General features: G+C 42.2%; 1 protein-coding gene and 1 long non-coding RNA gene across 2 annotated transcripts in view; one reads left to right on the forward strand and one right to left on the reverse strand.

The window, feature by feature from the left end:
* On the reverse strand, positions 1 to 13277 carry LOC122189486. Its single transcript, XR_006181830.1, has 3 exons — positions 13210 to 13277; positions 12946 to 13022; positions 1 to 285 (listed from the first exon to the last, which is right to left on the reverse strand). It is a non-coding gene; the product is annotated as an uncharacterized LOC122189486 (long non-coding RNA).
* PPP1R17 (protein phosphatase 1 regulatory subunit 17) overlaps positions 10447 to 15597 on the forward strand; it is a 20975-nt gene continuing 15824 nt past the window's right edge. The window contains exon 1 of the mRNA XM_042888706.1: positions 10447 to 10764. The gene's annotated coding sequence lies outside the window, so the exon portion shown is untranslated. The remainder of the gene's footprint in view (positions 10765 to 15597) is intronic.

Here is a 15597-nt window from a genome sequence, read left to right on the forward strand (position 1 = left end):
AAGGAATCCCAACTGTCTACTTGCATTAGCACAGCCCCTGCAAAGCACATTGTTTCTACAGCACAAATGGCTCTGCTGTGGATAATGATCATCTCCTTACCAAACAAAACTGCTGCCATTTCAGTACGTAGTAACGATGCCAACTCCTGTACCTGCTACCACTACACCTGTCTTCAAAAGGAGGTCATGGACTGCTTGTGTCACATCGGCAGCATGCATTAGGTTGTGTTTGCTGTAGCCAACCTCCAGAGCTTCCACAAAGGACACCAGGGCAGAAATGGGGAGCTAAGAAAAGAAGCACACAATTAAAAATCAAAGAATCACCTGTGATAGCTAGCATTTGGAGGAGAGGCTCCAAAGAGCAGTCTGTACTGATTGCACTTCCCAAATAAATACCATCTGTAAACACCTTCAACAAGTACTCAAGAGAGAGAGTGAATCAAGCTCACTTCCTCACAATGGCTTTCCCACCCCTCATTACATGATGGATGAAGCACACATGCACTTAAACATACGCAAGTCAGTCCACTGTGAAATGCTGCCCGCAAAACACAAGCAGTGCCACAAGGAACAGAGCGTAGCTGGTGTGCTGTTCCTGGAGGAATATTTCTATTCAGGACACACACGTCTGTCTCATCCTCTCACAACAATCTAGTATACATCACTACTTTACTACTCGTATTCTAGAGGTTTGTAAGGAAATGCCTCATATAGAAAGTCTGAGATACTCTCTGATGAGGAGTACTGTTTATCATACTTTTGGCTTTTACTGCCAAAGCCAGACTTCCCACACTATCAGTTTGCCATGCTTGTTTTTGGCTCCCAGAGTACAACTGTATGCACAACATAAAACCACACTTGGGGCATTTCTAGGGAGCATGCTATGTAGGTGGTGGCAGCTGTACATATATGCTACAAGCAGCAGGGATTCTTCAGTGCTTGGCACAACCTGCTGTACCCTAAACCTCTCTAGTTCTGACGTTAAAGTTGCACAGCTGTTTCCCTCTGGAGTGTGGGACAATGCAGTTCTAATCTGTTCTCATCTTCAACCATTTCTCAGCAGGCGTGACAAGTCCATAAAGAAGTGCAGGAGTCGAAGAAAGTAGGAGTCCTGCCACAGTAAGTGTCAGCAGAGAAAGGGAACATGGAATCTTTGGGTGGGGAGAATGGGAAACATCTCAGGGCAATGCTGCAGTGACCCAAATGTCACTCTGTTCAAAGCTGGAGTACAAGATACACAGAATTTGTATCCTGAAACCTGCAGCTGGCCAAGTTCTCATCTTTTGCTTGCATGCTTGATATTCCTAAGAATCTCAAGAGAATGACACTGTTATTCCCACAGGGTTTCATTCGTAGGATTGGAACCCCACAATTAATGTCCTGCTTTAATGACATTTGGTTCTGGTTGCTGCAGAAAGATTCTCTTCCCCCTTTAGGGGGAACGACAATGACTGCAAAGTCTTCACATATACCTTCAATTACTGCTGAAATCATCACTGAATGGAACAAAGCAGAATAAGAATGAAGTGCAAGCTGAAGTCTTGTAACTACTGAACTTGAAACTACTGATCAGATCACAGCATGTGGGAAGTTCAGAGAAAATGAATTTCAGTGCTTGATTTCCACCAGTATAATTTGGTGCAAACACACCAAAAGACCACTTGTCTATGTTCTGCAAGAATGAATAGAAAAGAATGTGAATCTGATCATCCATTTTACCATCACAGTTCGATTTCTATCACTTTACATCTACAAATGGAGGATGAGAGAGTATAGATTTTATTCACAAAATTCTCCATTTCACTTCACCAGAACAGTGTCTAATTGACACATATGTAGGGTATGACTGACATTTAAGAAGTCACTGTTCAGAAAGCTTCTGCAGCTTGCTTATTCAAGTCACAGTGATTCAGCAATTGGACCAGCAAAATCCTGGTTTGCCTTTGTACCTGAAACACTGGGATGGGCACTAGCATGCTGGCCCATGGTTGTACTTTCATCACCTGCTGCACAGTGAACCAGCATAATAAATATCTTGAGCTACCTTGCTTGACCCAAAGAGATTCTAGTTCCTTCTGATTAGTGCAGCTTCCATTGCCCAAAGACAGTATGACACTCTTTTTTTAATTGCATTTTTAATTATCTGTAATGTTTTTTGTTTTTTTTTTTTAATGAATTGGCTGGGGCATTTAGAAAATTACAGAGCGGGACAAAGTCATAGTAATGCTACATCCAATGCTAACAGTGGTATGAAAAATGACCTTTACTACATGAAATAAATATCTAACTGCAATTGAGAGTTACAGTTAGCTGTAAATGCTATACTAACGCTGCAGGGTGCTCAGTCGAGAAACAGAAAACTTCAATTCCTAGCTCATAAAGCTAAATTGTAACGTATTAAATCTCTTGCAGAAGGCAGAATTCCATCTCAACTCCTATGCATGGCAGCGCAAGCTGACAGCACTCACTATCTAACAACATAATGCACCTTGATCTCCAACGAGGATGCTCCCCAAACACCATGAACCTTTCACTCCTACACGTAGGAACAAAGAGTGAAGGTGCAGAAGGAATTATAGCTAGAAGAACGATATGCAGATCAACTTCACAGCTTCATCTGACACAAGACCAACTCTAAGTCTCTTCTGTCTGCCAGCCAAGAATCCTGATGTGCTTCTTTCAGGGACAAATCCAAAGGACTGTCCCTAAACCACATAGTGAAAATTGACATCAGTAAATTTCCCCCCGTTTTCATTTTGTCTCAGTTAAGGAAGTACAATTTAACTCTTGCATGTACATAACATTTATATAACAACACAATGTATATAATAATAACATAATTTACTTCTATAATTTAAATTTGTAGTTTATATTTAATTTCATATTTTTATATAATGCATACTTATTAATAAGATCGAATACTTTTGGTTCCTATGAAGTTGAAAATAATGTCTCAACTATACTTGAAATAAAATGTACTGTAAAGCAATCTTATCTTGTAGAAGATTTGTGCTTCATTTCCTTTTTCTTGTAGCAATGTGCAGCACTATCTGCTGCAATCTCTTGCAGCAGATAAAAGTTAACAAATTGCAAAACTGCACAGTACACCCAACTTGTTCTTTTGCAGTGAATAGTGGTTAGCCACGTAGATGCAAAGTTTCACAGCAGTTATTTAGATTTCTCTCAGCCACTTCACTGCCTTCTGTTCTGGGCCCCAAACATATAAGGCACCCTGCAGCTGATAAACCAGTTGCAGAGCAGCAAAAGACAGTGGCAGAATCTACAGGAGAGGTGGACCTACCTAGGAAGGACAATGGATCCTCCCCTGCTAAACAAGCCAGAGTTGATGGGAAGGAGATTTGATGAGGAGTCAATGAAAGTGGATGAGGAGAACGTAGAGCCTGGGGAAGTGAATCCACTTCCAGATGAAGAACAAGTGGTGGAAAAGGATCCACCTTCACCAGGGCTCAGGAGGCACAACACCGTTCAGCCTGACTGCAATGATCTGAAAGATTCCCAATGAAGTTAAAATGAGGCAGTTTTCAGCTTCCCAGAATTCATCTTTGAATACCCTCCTATGTGAAATTCTTTTTGCTTCTAGGTTTTATGTGTTGAAAACCTTGTAGTCTTGTTTCAATGAAGCCTAGTTTATTTCTCTTCTAATGCAGTGTTTACTGGGTAACGCAAACCTAAATACTGTCAGGAGTGTTCGCCAGTATCAGCTTAGATTACTTCCTCTCTTTGCCACCACACTGCAAGGCACAGAAACAGCCTGTTTTCACATAGTTCAGTGTTCAGGAAGAAGCTGATTCAGAATTTCACTTACTAGAGCAAGACTTTGGAGATGAAGGTGAAGAATGACAGTTCCAGCATAAGGAACAGTATAACAACTCTAACGCCTCAGAAAAGAAAGGAGACAAACATTTCCCAGAGACAAAGGGCACCTCTCACTCGGCCCTAGTTCTCACCTTCATCCCATGCTATGTAAGACTTGTTCATTTAAGTAAAAATGAACGGCCAGAAGTCATCCACTGCTGCTTTGTTCTACATCTGCCTGGAATATATTTTCCATGCCATCTGCCATTTACTGGATTGTGACATCTGCTTTTCACAGAATCACAGAATCACAGAATTGTAGGGGTTGGAAGGGACCTCCTGAGATCATCGAGTCCAACCCCCTGCCAAAGCAGGTTCCCTACAGCAGGTCGCACAGGTAGGCATCCAGGCAGGTCTTGAACATCTCCAGAGAAGGAGACTCCACCACCTCCCTGGGCAGCCTGTTCCAGTGCTCCGTCACCTCACTGTAAAGAAGTTCTTGCGCATGTTTGTGCGGAACTTCCTATGCTCCAGTTTCTGGCCATTTCCCCTTGTCCTGTCTCCACTCACCACTGAAAAGAGTCCGGCCTCGCCATTCTGCCCCCCACACCTTAGATATTTATAGACCTGCATCAGGTCCCCTCTCAGTCTCCTTTTCTCAAGGCTGAACAGACCCAGTTCACTCAGCCTTTCCTCATAGGGGAGATGCTCCAGGCCCTTCACCATCTTCGTGGCCCTCCGCTGGACTCTTTCCAAGAGATCCCTGTCTGTTTTGTACTGGGGAGCCCAGAACTGGACGCAGTACTCCAGATGAGGTCTTACCAGGGCAGAGCAGAGGGGGAGGATCACCTCCTTTGACCTGCTGGCCACGCTCTTTTTAATGCACCCCAGTAAGCCATTGGCCTTTTTGGCCACAAGGGCACACTGCTGGCTCATGGCCAACCTGTCATCCACCAGGACACCCAGGTCCCTTTCCGCAGAGCTCCCCTCCAGCAGCTCATCCCCCAACCTGTACTGGTGCATGGAATTATTCCTCCCCAGATGCAAGACTCTACACTTGCTTTTGTTAAACCTCATCCGGTTTTTTTCTGCCCAGCTCTCCAGCCTATCCAGGTCTCGCTGAATGGCAACACAGCCTTTTCCCTAAAACTAATCCCTCCTCAAAGCCTCCTTACATAAGGATTGATGAAAACATGTAACAGAGTCTTTAGGAGAGACAAGTCTGAAAAAATGTATTCATCATGTCCTTTTCACCCTTATTTGCTCCTGGTTTCCTCTGCCTGGAGTAGGAAGGATGAATCAATCACAGGCACGTGCCAACAGAAAATGCTAAGGTACCTATCTAAATGTAGAATCTGCACCCTCTACACTCATTAACTTGACATCTGAAAGTGACTCTTCTTTTCCCCAGTGCTGCACCCTGGCAGCCACTGACCCTTGACATAGGAATTTCTTTTGCCACTCTAAGTGGGATTATCATCTTCCAGCGTTTTGAAACAATCCCCCCAGCCTTTGCAGGGGCAGCAAGGATGATGTTCACATTGGCCATCTGTCACAGTAGATACAAATCCCAGACTCTTCTGGGCCGTAGAGACTATAACAGCCTGAAAGGTTTCACTCAGCAGTGCAACAAACACAGATGGTTTCCCTCTTGGACCCGAGACAAATGTTCTGTCTTGGACAAAGCAATGATATTCCTGAAGTGAACCTTCTGTTTAAAACACTTGAGCTATCTAGATGGCAGAGTCCACAATAAGCACAGTGTACCCCTCAAAACAATATGCTTGTGTGAATATTCTTCTTCAACAGGCATGTCCAGCCTGCGGCCTGAGCCCTGCTACAGTAAAATATCAGGGATCAAGAAAATTCATGTGCAAAAGCTTTAAAAATGGATAATTTCATACAAATCTTCATCAAGGCAGTGAATTTCATGAAGTCCAAGGCACTGAATCATCTCCAATTCATGGAGTTCATTAGAAGTATGAATGCAAGTTACAGGGTCATCATTTGCTTTTCTGAAGGAAGGTGGCTAAGACAGGGTAAAACACTAAAAAGTTTATGATTTGCAAAGCGAAATCAAGTTCTTTATGGAATCTAAAGGAAAATTTGTGCCAGAACGTGAAGATTAAAAATGGCTCACAGATCTAGCCTTTTTGGTGGATTTGACAGCTCATTTAAATGAGTCAAACATGCATCTTCAGGGTGAAAATCACCTTTTCTGTGCTATGTTTCAGACAATACCAGCATTTGAAATGAAACTTAAACTATGGCAAGCTCAAATTATGGCAGACAATTTCATGTATTTTGACACAGTGGCTAAACACAGTCCTGGGAACAGTGAAAAATATGCAGCCACACTTTCCATTTTGACGAACGAATTTGAGGATAGGTTTCAAGACTACCAAAAAAATCATCATTTTATTGTATATTTGCAACTCTATTTTCATGCAACATAAACACACTACTTGCAAATTTTCACATGGAAATAGAGTACAGAGATACAATCAGACATCTAACTCAAAACAATTTTGTCACATCTCTTCACCAGACTTTCACAATCCTTCTTTTACCAGAGAAAAACATCCCTCACTTCACAGTCACACCTTATTCATGTCGTCACTTTTCGGTAGTACATACATTTGTGAGCAATTATTGTCAAGGATAAAGCATATTTCATCAAAAGTCTCTGATAAACACCTTGAGAACTCACCAAGAATGGCAACCAGTGCCACTGAAACAGCCTGATGGATTAATTTCAACAAAACAAGGTCAAACATCCCACTGATTTTATGTTTTTGTTTCTCTCTGTTTTTTATGTTTTAATAATAAATAAATAAGCTTTGTTACTTAAATACATTACATTTATTACATACTTTATATGCAGTCCAATTCCTGCTCACTCACTGAGGCCCAGGTAAGCCAACAGTTTGGACAACCATGTTCTAGTTAAAAGGAAATTGTGTTTCTAATCACTTGTCTGAAAAGCTAGGCATATTGAGGGCAGGTGTCAATCTATTGCACTTTTAACCTTCCCATCTGAAAAGGGAAACCACCAAAGGCAAATGCTGTCTGTACAACAAGCAATTTGCTTGACGAAAAAACCAACACTTGGCATTGATCTATTGATCGACCTACTTTGGCAGCAAAGTAGCTTATTTAATCCATGGATGACAACACTGACAAAGTGACCGACTAATTGAATGAGTTCTTACAAGTTACAGTTCCTCAGTTCTCCAAATATAAACTTATTTGGGCATGTATGTACACGCAGGTGAGTTAGCATAGGGTTTCTTTATAGTGCGATACGCTTTCACACAAAAATAAGCAGCAAAGGCTGACGGTGGGCTTGAGCACATCAGGCCAGCGTGAGGTCTGAACTTGCTTATATGGACAGATTACAGCTTGGCTGTAATCACGTGCTAAAACCACGTCCAGCTCGCAGCCCAGCCCACCCTATGGCCACCCTCAGCAACAATCAAACCAGTGGAGCAAAACAATCCCTCTTTTCTCAGTGAAGCCCAAGCAAGCAAAAAAGTTTTACAGTTATGACCTAATGAAACTGTTCTTCATTTCCACCTTCCCTTATCAGCACTTCTTATTTTTACCTGAAAACAGTGCCAGCCAAACCTGAACAGACCTTAACATAAGCAGATGACTATTAACCTCACATGGCCACAACGAAACCTCTCTGTTTATAACTTTGATTACACTCTAGTTTATAATGCCTTTCATGGCCTTCAACAGTAGATGTTGAATATTCTGAGGTGACAGATATGGCCTATTCTGGAAGTGGACAGCCTCATACCAATGCTTCTTCTGCTTACTCTCTCCTCTTTTGAAAGCTAATTTTGCATGAAGCCTTGCATTAGGTTTTGCACTAAGCAGCCTCCTTTGTGCATCTGGCCTTTTTTCCTGACCATATCATTTATTAAAAAAACAGTATATTTTAAAGAGGACTAGTACAGAAATCTTTCATGGGATAACTATTTTAATGATGGTATAGAGACAAGAACAGAAAATGAAAAAACACAGACCTCAGCATGTTAAAGGCCTTACGGAGTACCAGGTTTGTTGGCTTCAGCTTTCCTTTGGCAAAGCTGAGGGATCTACTTGGAGAAATTCCCCTTCCACCTCCACAGTGGGATTTTTGTTTTATGTAATACTTCTAAACAAACAAACCAAAAAATACCCATGCATTATGAATCAAGGTATAAACACAGTCTCGCTCAGCCAGGATTTCCTCAGAAAACAGCCCTCAAAACCTCTCTCAATGTATGTTTCACATATTCCATACGGTCTGGCCCAAGCAGCAGGCTCACTGATGCTGGAATGAGCATCACACACATAAGGAACAGAGCATTGTCTGGTTTCCCATTCTATAACTTCAGTGTTTTAACTGGATCATACTGGACCGGCACGACTGTTTTGGTTTCAGCTGGGACATATTCAAAGTGAGTTAGCTGTGGGCAAAATTACTGATGGGAAAAATCTTGTCTAGCTACCACAGTACTGAAAAACCAGCTGTGCTTGCACTGCAAAACTAACTGAAAACCAACTATGTAACAACAAACATAACATAAAGGAGCACCGTGCATCTTGCAAAGGAACATTCACTTTCTCATGCAGTGCTAAAAGCTTCACTAAACCAACTTCTCCGTATAGAAAAGAAAGATTTTAACTGGAAAAAGTATCCCAGAAAGCTAACTTCTTACTGCTCTTTGGACACTCAGAACTTGGGCCCCTGAACTGTAAAACAAGCCAAAAACAAACAGAAAAGTAACTTCCATAGGTAGGTAATACGTGTATATACGAGCATGCATGTGTTTATATGGCTTCTATTCAACTGTCCCCTCCTTTCTCATCTGTCAAACCTACACTGCCTGTCTTCTAAAGCAGTAGCCTGGAAACTTGTAGACACACTTATCTTTAATTACAAGATGAGTTCCCCAAGTGCTGATGGGAATATTCAAATAGAAGGGAAGGAGGTTAAAGTGCAGACTTGTTACAGGCTCAGACTATTTTCCAGGCTGTGCTTGTGAAATAACTGAGCAGGAAGGATTAAGAGAACTGGATGGGGTCCCAGCCTTCTTACAAGCAGGACAACAACTGTAAACATTTAAAAGATCAGATCTGGGTGTAAATCCTCCATCACACCATTACAGACTGGGATAAATCCTCTGCTATAGTAATACGCTTTGTGGCGTCACATGGAACCTGACAAATGTGTGAGGCAAAAAGGGTTGGAGGTGTGATCCTGCTGAGTGCGATAGGTCTCTTTCCTTGCACTTAAAGCTTTCCTCTAACATTCCCGAAGCAACCTTGGGATCTGGGGACAAGGACAGGAAACGTTTTTCTCATCCTCAGGGAATTTTTGCAGAGCTGTCAATGACTGACTGACTGTTTCAGACAGGAAAAACAAAATGCAAAAGGCATGTTCGAGCTGAGCTTCAAATCACACTGCAGATTTGAGGGATTTTCCTTTGTGTTTCATGAGCCCATTTTTCAGTAGTCTCCTAATTTTGAGGAATTCATGCAAAAATACAGAAATAACTTATATGCCTAAGTAAAAGGCATTTCAATGTGAAAATAAAGAGTTATTTATATAAAACTGACTGCAAGAGGCTAGTCTTTACAATGTTGAAAGCAAAATCAAAGTTAATGGAAAAAACAGTTTTTTAGTTTTGCGTTTCTGTGGTTTGGAAATTGCTTGGGTTCTTTTTTTTTCTTTTTAGTTAGACATTTCAATCTTGCAAAAAATTTCCGACTGTACTTGAACCCATACTTCATTTATCAGAAATGATTTAAGCCTTTATGAGCCTGCTTTTAAAAATGAATCTCTGAGCCACCTAACACACAAATTATACCCTGCAAGGTAACAAATGTGCTCGTCTCTCCCAGACATCAGCAGAAAAAGCGTGCAGTGCTTTCACGTGATGCTTTGAGAGTCTGGTCTGTGCCATATGTCTGAAGCATACAGGACCTGAGGGTGCTGCACAATTTCAGATATGGGAATTAGCACTTTGCCCCTTTGGGCCATCTGTACAATATATTATTTATGAAAGAAACCCCAACTCATTCAAAGCATGCAGTGCATGTTCTGGCAGCTGAACTGCAGTTACTGACTGGGGGAAAAAGTGTGAAGATAACGGGTCTGTGAGCAATCATGGTGCTAAAGGATATTTTAATGAAAGGGGATAGAAAAAGGCATTTTTGTTGCAAATGCATACCAGGAGTGGAGCGGTTCACAATCCCACCACTGAGTGTTTCTCCCAGAGCTTTTCTAACGTCAAGGATGTTTGTATATTTTTCCCTCAGTTGGAATAACAGCTTCATCCAATGCAGTGGGCTAAACAGGGGAGAGTAGTCTCCACTGGCAAACAGCTGGCAGCCGCAGAAGAATCCCTGCCTGGCCCCATAAATGCCCTGCTTGTATAACTAGTTGTGGCCAGATGCACACACAAACACTGCAGTCACCGCTGAACCTCAGTGTGCCCGTCACTTTCCGTGCTCCTGGTTCTGTTCCCAGACACGTGCCCTGCCTGCTTGCTCCACTTTTATCCTCGGCTCTCCCCTGGGTCCCAAACGGCAGCAGCCTCGTTCCCTCCCCTTGCCATTCCCCTTGCGCCTCTCCACACAGTGGCTGCGGCTCGCCTTTTGGCTCCCTTCACTGCACTCTGAATCCTCCACATCCCTCCCCGTGCCCTGAGCGTCTGACCAGAGAGATGCCTTCTCCTTGAGGCGCTGCCGGCACCCCCCACCAAAACCCACCAGGTGCAGAGGAGCGGGGATGCCGAGTCCCAGCCTCCCAGAGGACTCCTGATCCCGACATTGCCATAGCAACCGCTCCCACTGCTCCCTCGATAAGTAGCAGTGCTCGCAGAACCCAGCTCGGGACGTTGGAAGTCCAGACAACCCAACGCTGAATCGCAATCTATCTGCCACCGCTCCGTGAGTACTGCAGCCTCCCTCCTGTCTCTGTCACCTCTTGCTTTGCTCTGTTCTTTTTTTCTTCTCTCTCCTCCAGCAGGGCAAATCTCGTGTCACCCATCCCCATCCCATGGGAAGCTGGCTGGGGATGCTCCCATACAGGGTGATGCCATATTGGGGTTGAAACGTAGGGGATGGATTCTTGGGAAGGGAAAACATGAGAGAAAACAGCTTCAATTAACTTCTATACTGGGGTGGACACTTTGCAAGGAGCTGGTACTGTGACTCCCTATGCCACTGTAAAGCATTGGCATGTGTGAGGGCTGGTTTACACCACAAGGAAATAATTAAGGAAGGTTTTTCATTATTTACTTTCTCAAAAGAGAAAAACTTTGCAGCAAGAACTTATGCAAAAGTAGCTTGTATGTTTTTCAAAGTTTAACCGTTGGGATTGGTTTTCTGCAAGTTTATGGGAGGCAGTGGGAGTCAGTCTTCAGGTTGATTTTGAACTAGCCCCTAGAAGTGCACAAAAACCTGCTTCCAGACAGTATAAGGGATCTCTGCATTCGTGCAATTATTAATAGCAAAGGTTTCAGTAGAAGGATACTCCAGCATCAGGCTTTCAAGCAACAAATTTTTCCTAAGAAGTTTTAAGCATGTTTCAGAAAACAAACATCAAACTAATCTAACAAGAACGTCTGGAGAGAGCAGCCTAGCACTCAAATAACTGAAGGAGAAGTAGCATGAAGCTGTTCTCCGTGCCCAGGAAGACATCGCCTCAATAGGGTAATGTTAAAAATACAGCAAAACTTGTAACAGAAAGTTTGGAGCTCGAGGCAAGAACACCCAGACTTTCTATTTTTAGGGCATCTATTTTCTTTTCCAACAGCAGTAGATGAGTTGCCTTGTCTTGTTTACAAGATGTGCCTGGGAAGTAGTTCTAGAGGACCAGAGAATGGGTGCAGATAGAGAAGCCTGCAGAGAAGCCAAGGCTTTCTGCTGAGCACCAGCTGGAGGAGCCCAACACACACAGGCACAGCGCTGTTCCCTGTGCCCCTTGAGCTGCTTCAAATGAGCTCTGTGACTGGAAAGTGGGTGCAAGATGCCTAGACCCAGATAAGGGTATCTCAGTCTCTCTTTACATACTTGTCAATGATAAGGTGCCTACTGTAGGAGCCTGCAGAGTACACGCAACAGAAGCACAGACAAGTCTTTTTTTCCCTCCTACTTAGGTTTACTGAAAGAACTGGCGAGGGTGTTGGGAGCTTGACCATCCCTCCTTGCTCATGGGTACACTGAAACCAGACTGAGAGGGGCAAAGGAATGAAAAAAAAAAGATTCAAAACCTGCCTGGAGAGCATAAGGGCGTGCAGGAAGGGAAAAGATACTCTGGACTCAGAGGGAAACTCCAATGCCTGAGCAGCTGTTTGGGCAGCATAGCAAAGAACAGATCTCAGAGCATTAATTGCTGCAGTCCAGCTTCTGGCTCGTACCTCACACTGTGAAATAGTCCCACTTGTTCCCATTTCCAACTGTTGGGTGCTAGCAAGGCCAGGCCCATGCAGGGTTGCAGACAAGCATGCATGCTTGCCATCTCACCCCAGGGCCCCCACTGTCTATACTTTTGCTGCTGAGCAGCTTCTTCTAGTAGCACTCTGGCCTCTGAAGCCAACTCAAGCAAGGGCACGGCAAGGGGCTAATTCACCCCAGGCAGCCCAGGAACTCTGTTTCGGCTTTTCACTTCTCTCACAACAAATGCCATTAGAAGAAAAACAAGGAATGAACCACTACTTCCCTCATCCTTCTGACAGGAGTACACAGCCTCACATTTTGGCTCACATTTGGCATACAGGTCTGGCTGCCCCAAGACCTGTACCATGTTGCTCATGGCAGAAATGTGCTCTGGGTCCCGGAAGAGATAGGTACCTCGTGTCATACAGGCTTAGGAACATTATCATCCACATATCAAAACAAATACCAATTAAATTCAGATTAGATTGCCAACTGCCAACTAACAAAAGAATGCCCTTAAGAGTACTTTCATTTAGGTAGTATCCAAGTCAACATGACAAGGGTGTCTTTAATGATGAGGCGTGGCCTGCAAACTAGTGCATGCTTTTTCTTGGAGGTTTTTGCCAGTTGTGGAAACAAACCACTCTTCTGACCAAATAATAAATGAATATTAAAAATCTGCATACTTACAGACAGCAGTAGATGGTCTACTGAAGTCCTCAGAAGCAGAGTTTGTGGAGACTTTACGAAGGGCCAGTTCACAAATTCTAAGGAAAATAATAAAAGGTAATTACTTGTATGCATAGCAAGTGATGTCCTTGATGGTGAAGAGTCCTGATATCTATGGCCAGTGAGCCCCTGTAAACTTAGGTAAGAGCTGCAGGTCAGAAAATTCTCCATTTTATGGGTGATTACAGTCATCTACCGATGATTTCTTTGAGAACAGTATTGTACCTTGAGTTTAGATCCAAATCAACATGTTTATAATTTCCATGCAGCCTGGCATGCACTTCAGGTAACTAGGAGCAGGCAAGCAATGCAGAACAACTTTAGTCTAAGTAAAGCCACTTCTGTACCAAGGTCAGGATCAAATGAGAAAAGTCCAGCTCTTCAGATTTATTCTCACAGCTTTTGTTTACTGTCTTATAAGGGAGACTTTTCTCATGAGATTTCATTTCAAGATGGCTTGAATATCACGTGATCAAAGGACCTCAAGAGATTTAAATTGTTCTGGTAGAACTCTGTTAGTCTGTCTTTGCTGAGTTCTCATTAAGCTCCAGCCTGATCACTTGAGATAAGTTGTTCATACATCAAACCAACTAAACACCAAAATAGTAAAAAAAAAACCAACAACCCTGGTCTCTTTGTCCATCTCTAGGCAAAATATTTATATTTAATGGAATCCTAGAATTAAATGCATTGGTGGACTGTTTGATGAAGCCCCATAATTTAGGGAAAGAAAGGAATCCTATAATTTGCATGTATGTGTGTGTACATATGCTTTAAAACTATGCTAGTGAGTAATAGGAGCTCCTTTGTGTATCCATACCAGGCCACTCTACAAAGACTTCTGAAAGAGCATACTAATTAATAAATTCAGAGTGTTTGCTGTAAGCTACTTAATAACAAAGGTGCAATTTAGGAAGAGAAAATTTCAGACATTTTCCATGTGAATCTTCATCACTTACAAGAGTGCACGTTGGAGTCCTGTTATATGACAGTGACCAGCACGACAAATAATCCACACAAAGCTGAAACAGCTTTCAGTCATATCAACACTTTTCAGCTCGCCTTGTTATTCCTTGCTCTTTTCTCTGTCTGTAAGTTGAGCCCACCCTGTTTATCGCCAAATGCTTTTACAAGGAAAAAAGTTACACAGGAAAAACACAGCACTCTTTCTCAGTCTTTTCAGAAGCATTTAAGGCATCTCTGCCCAGTCGTTTCCCAAAAGTAAGAGGCTAGAGGTGACTCCTTTGAGAGCACAATGCTCTGCAGGGTGGTGTTATAGCCTGGCTGTGCTGTACAGAAGGTAGTCTCATGCTAAGTGACTATTGAATTCTAACTCATATGGAAAAATCTATATCCATTTTAGACAGTGTCTCCTGCTGAGTGTGATTTAGAGCTTCACTGCAAGCATTAAAGCTGCACCAAGGACGAATGTGGCTCATTATGTTGAGACATACAACCGAGTGCAAGAAAAAAAATCACAGTGCTCCATGCAAATGGCAGGCATTACCTACAAAGGTGACTGACTGGAGCACTGTTAGCATGAAGGCTGGTAGGAAAGGAGTTGCACTTAACACACTAAGATCCGAGAATGTGCTTCCATTTGTAAAGGCATACTAATGACTTCATGCAGTCACATGAAACATTACAGGGGAATCTGTTTCTTCAGTGTCTGGAATTGATTTTAGTGGTTTGGGAAAGCACCATTACAATCCTCACATACATCACCTCCTTTTTTTGAATGAAAGGCCTTTGTGTAATGCACAGCAGCAGGAAATGGCATCACCCGACAATTCACACACTGTATGCAACATATATAGACCCAAGACACCAAATCTCACCATGCATTCTGATCCTTCTTTTTGTGTTCTTTTTTAACAATGTGCAGTGTGGAAGCATATTTGTGAGCAAGGCAAAGTTTTCTGTGGGGCAAACTTCAAAACAAAAGGGGTCAGAAGTTGTAAGGCATGTAAAGGCATGTTTTAAAGCACTACAGTTGCTGTAGGCTTGTCATCTGTGAAAATACAAAGACAGATCTAAAAGATTTATTTAAAAACATTATTTTTCTAACTATTAAATTAAGAAAATATTAACAAGGAAGTCTTATACTTACATGTAACAATCCCAGACGAAGTCTCTTTACAAACTTGATTTTCCTGAGGTGAAACAATGAAACAACTTAGAGAAATCAAATCAAAGTTAATTAGATTTTATAAGGTATGGCTAGCCAGTGTAAGTTATTACTAATCTTACAAGTAGATTTTACTATGTATCTCCACATTTTTTCACCCAAGACCTGTTATAAAAAGTCCACAATCTGAAATGTTATCTTTAATTTTACTGAAAACTTTCTAAATAGGACAACCTTCTGGAAAGAACATTACCAGCACAGTCATAATATTTAGCTAACAGCCAGCATAACTTAATCAAATCCCATAACATCAAATGGCACTGAAGAAATAAAGTTTCTCCATCAAATCACAAAGTGCAGTGTGAACTTTCCTATGGCCAGATAATACGTGTTTATGTTTTAAATGAAACGTTGTCTGTTATGTCTTAAGCCTTAGCTACAGATTATTTTTACAGTCAACAAACAGAGCAACCATACCATGCTAA

The sequence above is a fragment of the Lagopus leucura genome, unplaced genomic scaffold (assembly GCF_019238085.1).
Source record: "Lagopus leucura isolate 7727_CA_CO unplaced genomic scaffold, USGS_WTPT01 Super-Scaffold_100157, whole genome shotgun sequence".
Lineage (NCBI taxonomy): Eukaryota > Metazoa > Chordata > Aves > Galliformes > Phasianidae > Lagopus > Lagopus leucura.